Source organism: Scyliorhinus canicula, chromosome 1 (assembly GCF_902713615.1).
Source record: "Scyliorhinus canicula chromosome 1, sScyCan1.1, whole genome shotgun sequence".
In the NCBI taxonomy this organism is placed as follows: Eukaryota; Metazoa; Chordata; class Chondrichthyes; order Carcharhiniformes; family Scyliorhinidae; genus Scyliorhinus; species Scyliorhinus canicula.
In genome coordinates this window covers 50615159-50621569 of record NC_052146.1, presented here as the reverse complement: position 1 = coordinate 50621569, position 6411 = coordinate 50615159, and the positions used below count along the sequence as shown (strand labels likewise).

The following is a 6411-nucleotide window of genomic DNA, read 5'->3' as shown; positions in this document are numbered from 1 at the left end:
ATCCACGTGAATGAGTTGAGCACTCTAATCAACTGGTTTAAAGGTGTTTAATGATACCACCTGAACTCCTCACTTACATTATAGCTCTCTAACTCACTTCCAGGTATCCATTATTCTCCATTTAATTCCTTTGTTGCGAGTTATTACTGTGCCACAAAACTATCAGTCACAATAATAGTGTGAAGTGGCATTAAACATCATGGGCGGGATTCTGCGCAAATCGTCAGGGCGGGGAAAAGAAAGCGCAAACACTGGCAGGACCTACTCCGGCGTCGAGCCGCACCAAAGGTGCGGTATCCTCGGCACCTTCGTGGGCAAGACGGCTCCGGAGTGGTTTGCACCGCGCCAGATGGCGGGAAGGGGCTTGGCACCATGCCAACCGGAACCGAAGAACCTCTGCCGGCCGGCGCGAGTTGGCGCAAGCGCTGGAGTGCTGGCGTCATCCCCGCGCATGCGCAGGAGGGGTTCATCTCTGCGTCGGCCATCGCGGATCGGTACAAGGCTGACACGGAGGAATAGAGTGCCCCCGCAGCACAAGCCCGCCCACGGATTGGTGCGCCCCCAATCGCAGGCCAGCCCACCGTGGGGGCACCCCCTGGGGCTAGATCGCCCCGCGCCCTCCCCTCCCGAGGACCCCGGAGTCCGCTCATGGAGCTGGGTCCCGCCAGTAGGGACCAACCTTGATTTACGCCGGCGGGACCCTCGTTAAACGGGTGGGACTTTGGCCCATTGCGGCCCGGAGAATTCGGTTGGCTGTGCAGCTAATTTGTGATGCAGAAGCATGGCTACCAGCTCGGGTTTGATTCCTGTGCCAGCTGAGGTTATTCATGAAGGTCCTGCCTTCTCAACTTTGTCCCTTGCTTGAGGTGTGGTGATTCACGGGTTAATTCACCACCAATCAACTCTCCCACTCAAAGGGGAAAGCTGCCTATGGTCATCTGGGACTATGGTGATTTTACAAAGTGGGAGCCCCATATCATGGAATGTCATTTGAAGTGCTCAATACAATAGTTGCTTTATCTTGGCAAGATTCCATTTAAAATCAGCAAAGTACAACAATGGAAGACAGTAGATTTTTAAAATAATTGACCATACCAAAGGTTTATGATAGGAAACAATACAGTTCAGTAGTACATGTACAATGTTGCAAGTTAGACAGAGCAAATACTGTTAGAATGAATGTGAGGATTTTCAGAAAATATCAAGTAATTCTGTAGAAAATTAAAGCAATGTATTTAGAAAATCATAATAATGCTTATGTTTATATTCTTTGTGCTGCAGATTATTATACTTGTTTGTTCTACAATCCTGTCTACATAGATCCCAGTATTCTTCCAACTTTTTTATTATTTTACTAATGTTGTCTCGATTTTGAAAGGGATGATTGCACGATCACTATCAGTTCTCTTTTGAAATCTCCTCCTGTCAATTCAATCCAATTCATCACATAGCAATGATGTATATTCTTGATCCCAAGTAAAATCCTTTTTGAGTACTGGACATCATTCGTTATTTGCATATCTGATTTAAATCCTCACTGCTTCATCTTTGGCCTAGGTTAAAAAAAAAGTAAAAATTTTATTTTAAATTAGTCGGAACAGACTGGCAGAATCTGTATAGATTACATAAATCTTACTATTTTCTGCTTCTTGGACATGCTCAGTTAAAGTTAAGAGAACATGGTTCAAATATCTGTGGTTTGTTAAGCAAACTGCGTTGCTATAACTTACCTTCTCTAACGTATGAGTGCATATGTGATGAAATTTCCCATGGAACGGCTGTAAATTTATGACACTCTCAAAGAGTCTGAACCAGTACTTGTTTTTAGTACTTTCCCCTGTCCTCTACCTCTCCCACATAAGCAGTTGTCCTCCACCCAGTAATCAAGCCCACTGCATGAGTCATGTTCAACTCCCTTTCACTCATTTCCTAAGTTGAGTGTCATTCCCAAATGTCGTCTTGTGGTAGAGACTCCTGAAATAATACCACGAAAAACTGCCACAGTAAATGAACAAAATGCATGTCTGGGCAATCATTTTTTTTTAAATTTAGAGTACCCAATTCTTTTTTTCCAATTAAGGGGCAATTTAGTGTGGCCAATCCACCTAGCCTGCACATCTTTGAGCTGTGGAGATGAGACCCACGCAGACATAGAACATAGAACATAGAACATTACAGCGCAGTACGGGCCCTTCGGCCCTCGATGTTGCGCCGACCTGTGAAACCATCTGAAGCCTATCTGACCTACACTATTCCATTTTCATCCATATGTTTATCCAGTGACCACTTAAATGCCCTTAAAGTTGGCGAGTCTACTACTGTTGCAGGCAGGGCGTTCCACACCCCTACTACTCTCTGAGTAAAGAAACTGCCTCTGATATCTGTCCTATATCTACCACCCCTCAATTTAAAGCTATGTCCCCTCGTGTTGGTCATCACCATCCGAGGAAAGAGACTCTCACTGTCCACCCTATCTAACCCTCTGACTATCTTATATGTCTCTATTAAGTCACCTCTCAGCCTTCTCCTCTCTAACGAAAACAACCTCAAGTCCCTGAGCCTTTCCTCGTAAGACCTTCCCTCCATATCAGGCAACATCCTAGTAAATCTCCTCTGAACCCTTTCCAAAGCTTCCACATCCTTCCTATAATGTGGTGACCAGAACTGCACGCAGTACTCCAGGAGTGGCCGCACCAGAGTTATGTACAGCTGCAGCATGACCTTGTGGCTCCGAAACTCAAAACCCCTACTGATAAAGGCTAGCACACCATATGCCTTCTTAACAGCCCTATTAACCTGGGTGGCAACTTTCAGGGATTTATGTACCTGGATGCCGAGATCTCTCTGTTCATCTACACTACCAAGAATCTTGCCATTAGCCCAGTACTCTGCATTCCTGTTACTCCTTCCAAAGTGAACCACCTCACACTTTTCCGCATTAAACTCCATCTGCCACCTCTCAGCCCAGCTCTGCAGCTTATCTATGTCCCTCTGTGTCCTATAACATCCTTCAGCACTATCCACAACTCCACCGACCTTCGTGTCATCTGCAAATTTACTAACCCATCCTTCTACACCCTCCTCCAGGTCATTTATAAAAATGACAAACAGCAGTGGCCCCAAAACAGATCCTTGCGGTGCACCACTAGTAACTGAACTCCAGGATAAACATTTGCCATCAACCACCACCCTCTGTCTTCTTTCAGCTAGCCAATTACTGATCCAAACCGCTAAATCACCTTCAATCCCATACTTCCTTATTTTCTGCAATAGCCTACCGTGTGGAACCTTATCAAACACCTTACTGAAATCCATATACACCACATCAACCACTTTACCCTCATCCACCTGTTTGGTCACCTTCTCAAAAAACTCAATAAGGTTTGTGAGGCATGACCTACCCTTCACAAAACCGTGTTGACTATCGCTAATCAACTTGTTCTTTTCAAGATGATTATAAACCCTATCTCTTATAACCTTTTCCAACATTTTGCCCACAACCGAAGTAAGGCTCACAGGTCTATAATTACCAGGGTTGTCTCTACTCCCCTTCTTGAACAAGGGGACAACATTTGCTATCCTCCAGTCTTCCGGCACTATTCCTGTCGACAAAGACGACATAAAGATCAAGGACAAAGGCTCTGCAATCTCCTCCCTGGCTTCCCAGAGAATCCTAGGATAAATCCCATCTGGCCCAGGGGACTTATACATGGGGAGAATATGCAAACTCCACATGGACAGTGACCCAGGGCCAGGATCGAACCGGGGTCCTCGGCGCCATGAGGCAGCAGTGCTAACCACTGCACCGCTGTGCTGCCCACATGTCTGGGCAAACATGTTTTTATTTGAGTACTCAATTCATTTTCTCCAATTAAGGAGTAATTTAACATGGCCAATCTACCTACCCTGCACATTTTTGGGTTGTGGGGGCTAAACACATGCAAACACGGGGAGAATGTGCAAACGCCACACGGACAGTGACCCAGAGCCGGGATCGAACCTGGGACCTCGGCGCCGTGAGGCAGCAGTGCTACCCACTGCACCACCATGCTGCCTGTCTAGGCAAACATGTTGAAAAACAATTCTCCTCAAGCAACACTTAGCTCAGTATTTTAATAAGTAAGAAACTAACTACAATAACACCCAGGTAACCATGCTCCCAAAGAATATGTTGGCAGATGAAATGATGTCAGGAGGAGAATTTCCTTGGAGGACAGGATGATTAATTTTCTGAAGGAGGCCAAAATTCTCTTAGTTCGGAATGGAAAGGAAAGGTTTTCAAGGGGCATGAGTAGTGCTGGTTTCCTGGAGGTCAGGGGGATTTCTTTCACTGTGAGTAGCAAGTTTTTCTTAATAGAGCAGGAACAAAATCTACAGATAAATTGGAAGGCAGCTTTATTAAAGATCGACAGAACAGTATTTTGAATATCACACCTCACAGAGGAAAAGGTAGTTGAGCAAGACCTCCAAACAGACAACTTAGTCAGAGTTTCATAAGCAGAATGCGTAAAATAGAGCTCTAAAGAATTGGGAGATAAGAGCATTGGCAGATATATGGAACTGCAGGATAGTAGTGAGTTGGATCGCAAGGTTGGAAAAGAACAAAAGGTTCTGCGCATTGTGTCCAGGTCAATTTCAAATATCTGTAAAAACTGTTAAATCTTTTGGAGTACTTGCCAATTCTTCACACCTCTATGGAGGAAAGTACGACCAATTTTGACACAAAAGATCAATTCTTTTATAGTCTACCATTTTTTTCCATGTTTGAAAGAGGTGGATAACAGATAACAGTCAAATTCTCTTTTGAATAATTCAGTTGAACCTGCCTGCACCACTCTCTTGTGTTGTGCATTCCAAACCCTAACCACTTGCTGTGTAAAAAAGTTTCCCTTCCTGGGCCCTCTTTTTCTCGACCCTTTCACGAGTGAGAACAGTTTCTCCTTAGACACTCTGTCCAAACTCCTCATGATTTTTAACACCTCTATCAAGTCTCCTCTCAATATTTGTTTCTCGAAGGAAAATAGTCCTAACTTCTCCAATCTCTCCGTCGCTGAAGTTCCTCATTCCTGGAACCATTCTCATGTTCAGTAATCAGAAGACTGGTGGAATGAATAATTGGAACCAAATGGTAAATTATCTCTCTGAAAAAAAACTTAACAATTGACAGGCTACACAATATTAGGGAAAGCAAATTTTGAAGAAATTAGGTTGGTAATTGACAGGAAAAAGCCATATTCTTAGTGTGCCTTGACCTCCAGAAACACTGCACAGGAAACTTTGCTGCAATAAAGGTCAGCTGGTAATAAAAGCAAACTGGGTATGGAATAGTAAATAGCTAAAGGGAGGGGCACACTTGAGATTGACATTGGATGATAGTTGACTCATGGTTTAACATGTTCAAATCGCGTGACTTAGCAGAATGCTGGGTTATATTGTGAAATCAGGGCGACAAGGTCTATGTCATTCCCATTGCCATGGAAATGGGCTTTGAGACGGGAAGAGACTAAGATATTCCTGAAAATGTATGGGCAAAGTTAGTCTGCCACGACCTGGGAAACGGAGAGCAGCAGGTGCTGTGGTTCAGCAAGCAGACACATGGGAGGGAGCTCATTCTCAGATTGAGAGACCAAATTCATGAGGAGTTCAAATGAGGCTGGATGATTTGCCTAGCTTTCACTAGAGGAAGGATCTCCAGGGGGAAACATTCACTGTGAAAGGTGTGGTAAACCCCTGTATTGTATTGTACTGTTGTACTGTTACATGCCTGGGCTTATCCCTGCTGGGTTCGAACAACTGTAATATATAATATATGTATTGTGGTAAACTACCACTGTATTATATATAATGTGGTAAACTACTGCCTGCTGGCTCCGCCTCCCCTCGGGCTCGGTATAAAGGTGGCTAGTCTCCACCGCTGCCTCAGTTCGGGATCCGAAGCCAGGAGGCTTTCTGTTTAGTTTATTAAAGCCTTAGTTACATTCACCACTCATCGTGTGTTCATTGATGGCATATCAATTTAATAAACTAAACATCTAAGATGAATTAATCACTCAAGCCTGATCGCCTGGAGCTGGACCCACAGGCAGCCGTCGCCACTGCAACATTCGAGCACGGGCTAAGCTGCTTTGAAGAGTACCTCGGATCCTTCACCGAAGACTTCACCAACCTCCAAAAGAAGCAGATCCTCCACGCACGGGTGAGTCCGCAAGTCTTTCTTCTCATCAGGGATGCCCCCTCGTACACTGAGGCGATAATACTATGTAAAGTCTGCAAACAAGGTGTATGCTAGGCACCTTCTTGCCACGAGACGACAATGCCCTGGGGAATCACTAGCAGAATTCCTGCGTACCTTGCGGGTACTCTGCCGGAACTGTAATTGCCAGGCGGTATCGGCTACCAAACAACCGGAGC

At 44.8% G+C, this 6411-nt stretch overlaps 1 long non-coding RNA gene across 2 annotated transcripts in view; it reads right to left on the bottom strand.

The window, feature by feature from the left end:
- Positions 1 to 1101: 1101 nt before the first annotated feature.
- LOC119977339 overlaps positions 1102 to 6411 on the bottom strand; it is a 33376-nt gene continuing 28066 nt past the window's right edge. For both annotated transcript variants that reach the window (XR_005463177.1, XR_005463176.1), the window contains exon 3: positions 1102 to 1553. This is a non-coding gene — a long non-coding RNA (uncharacterized LOC119977339). The remainder of the gene's footprint in view (positions 1554 to 6411) is intronic.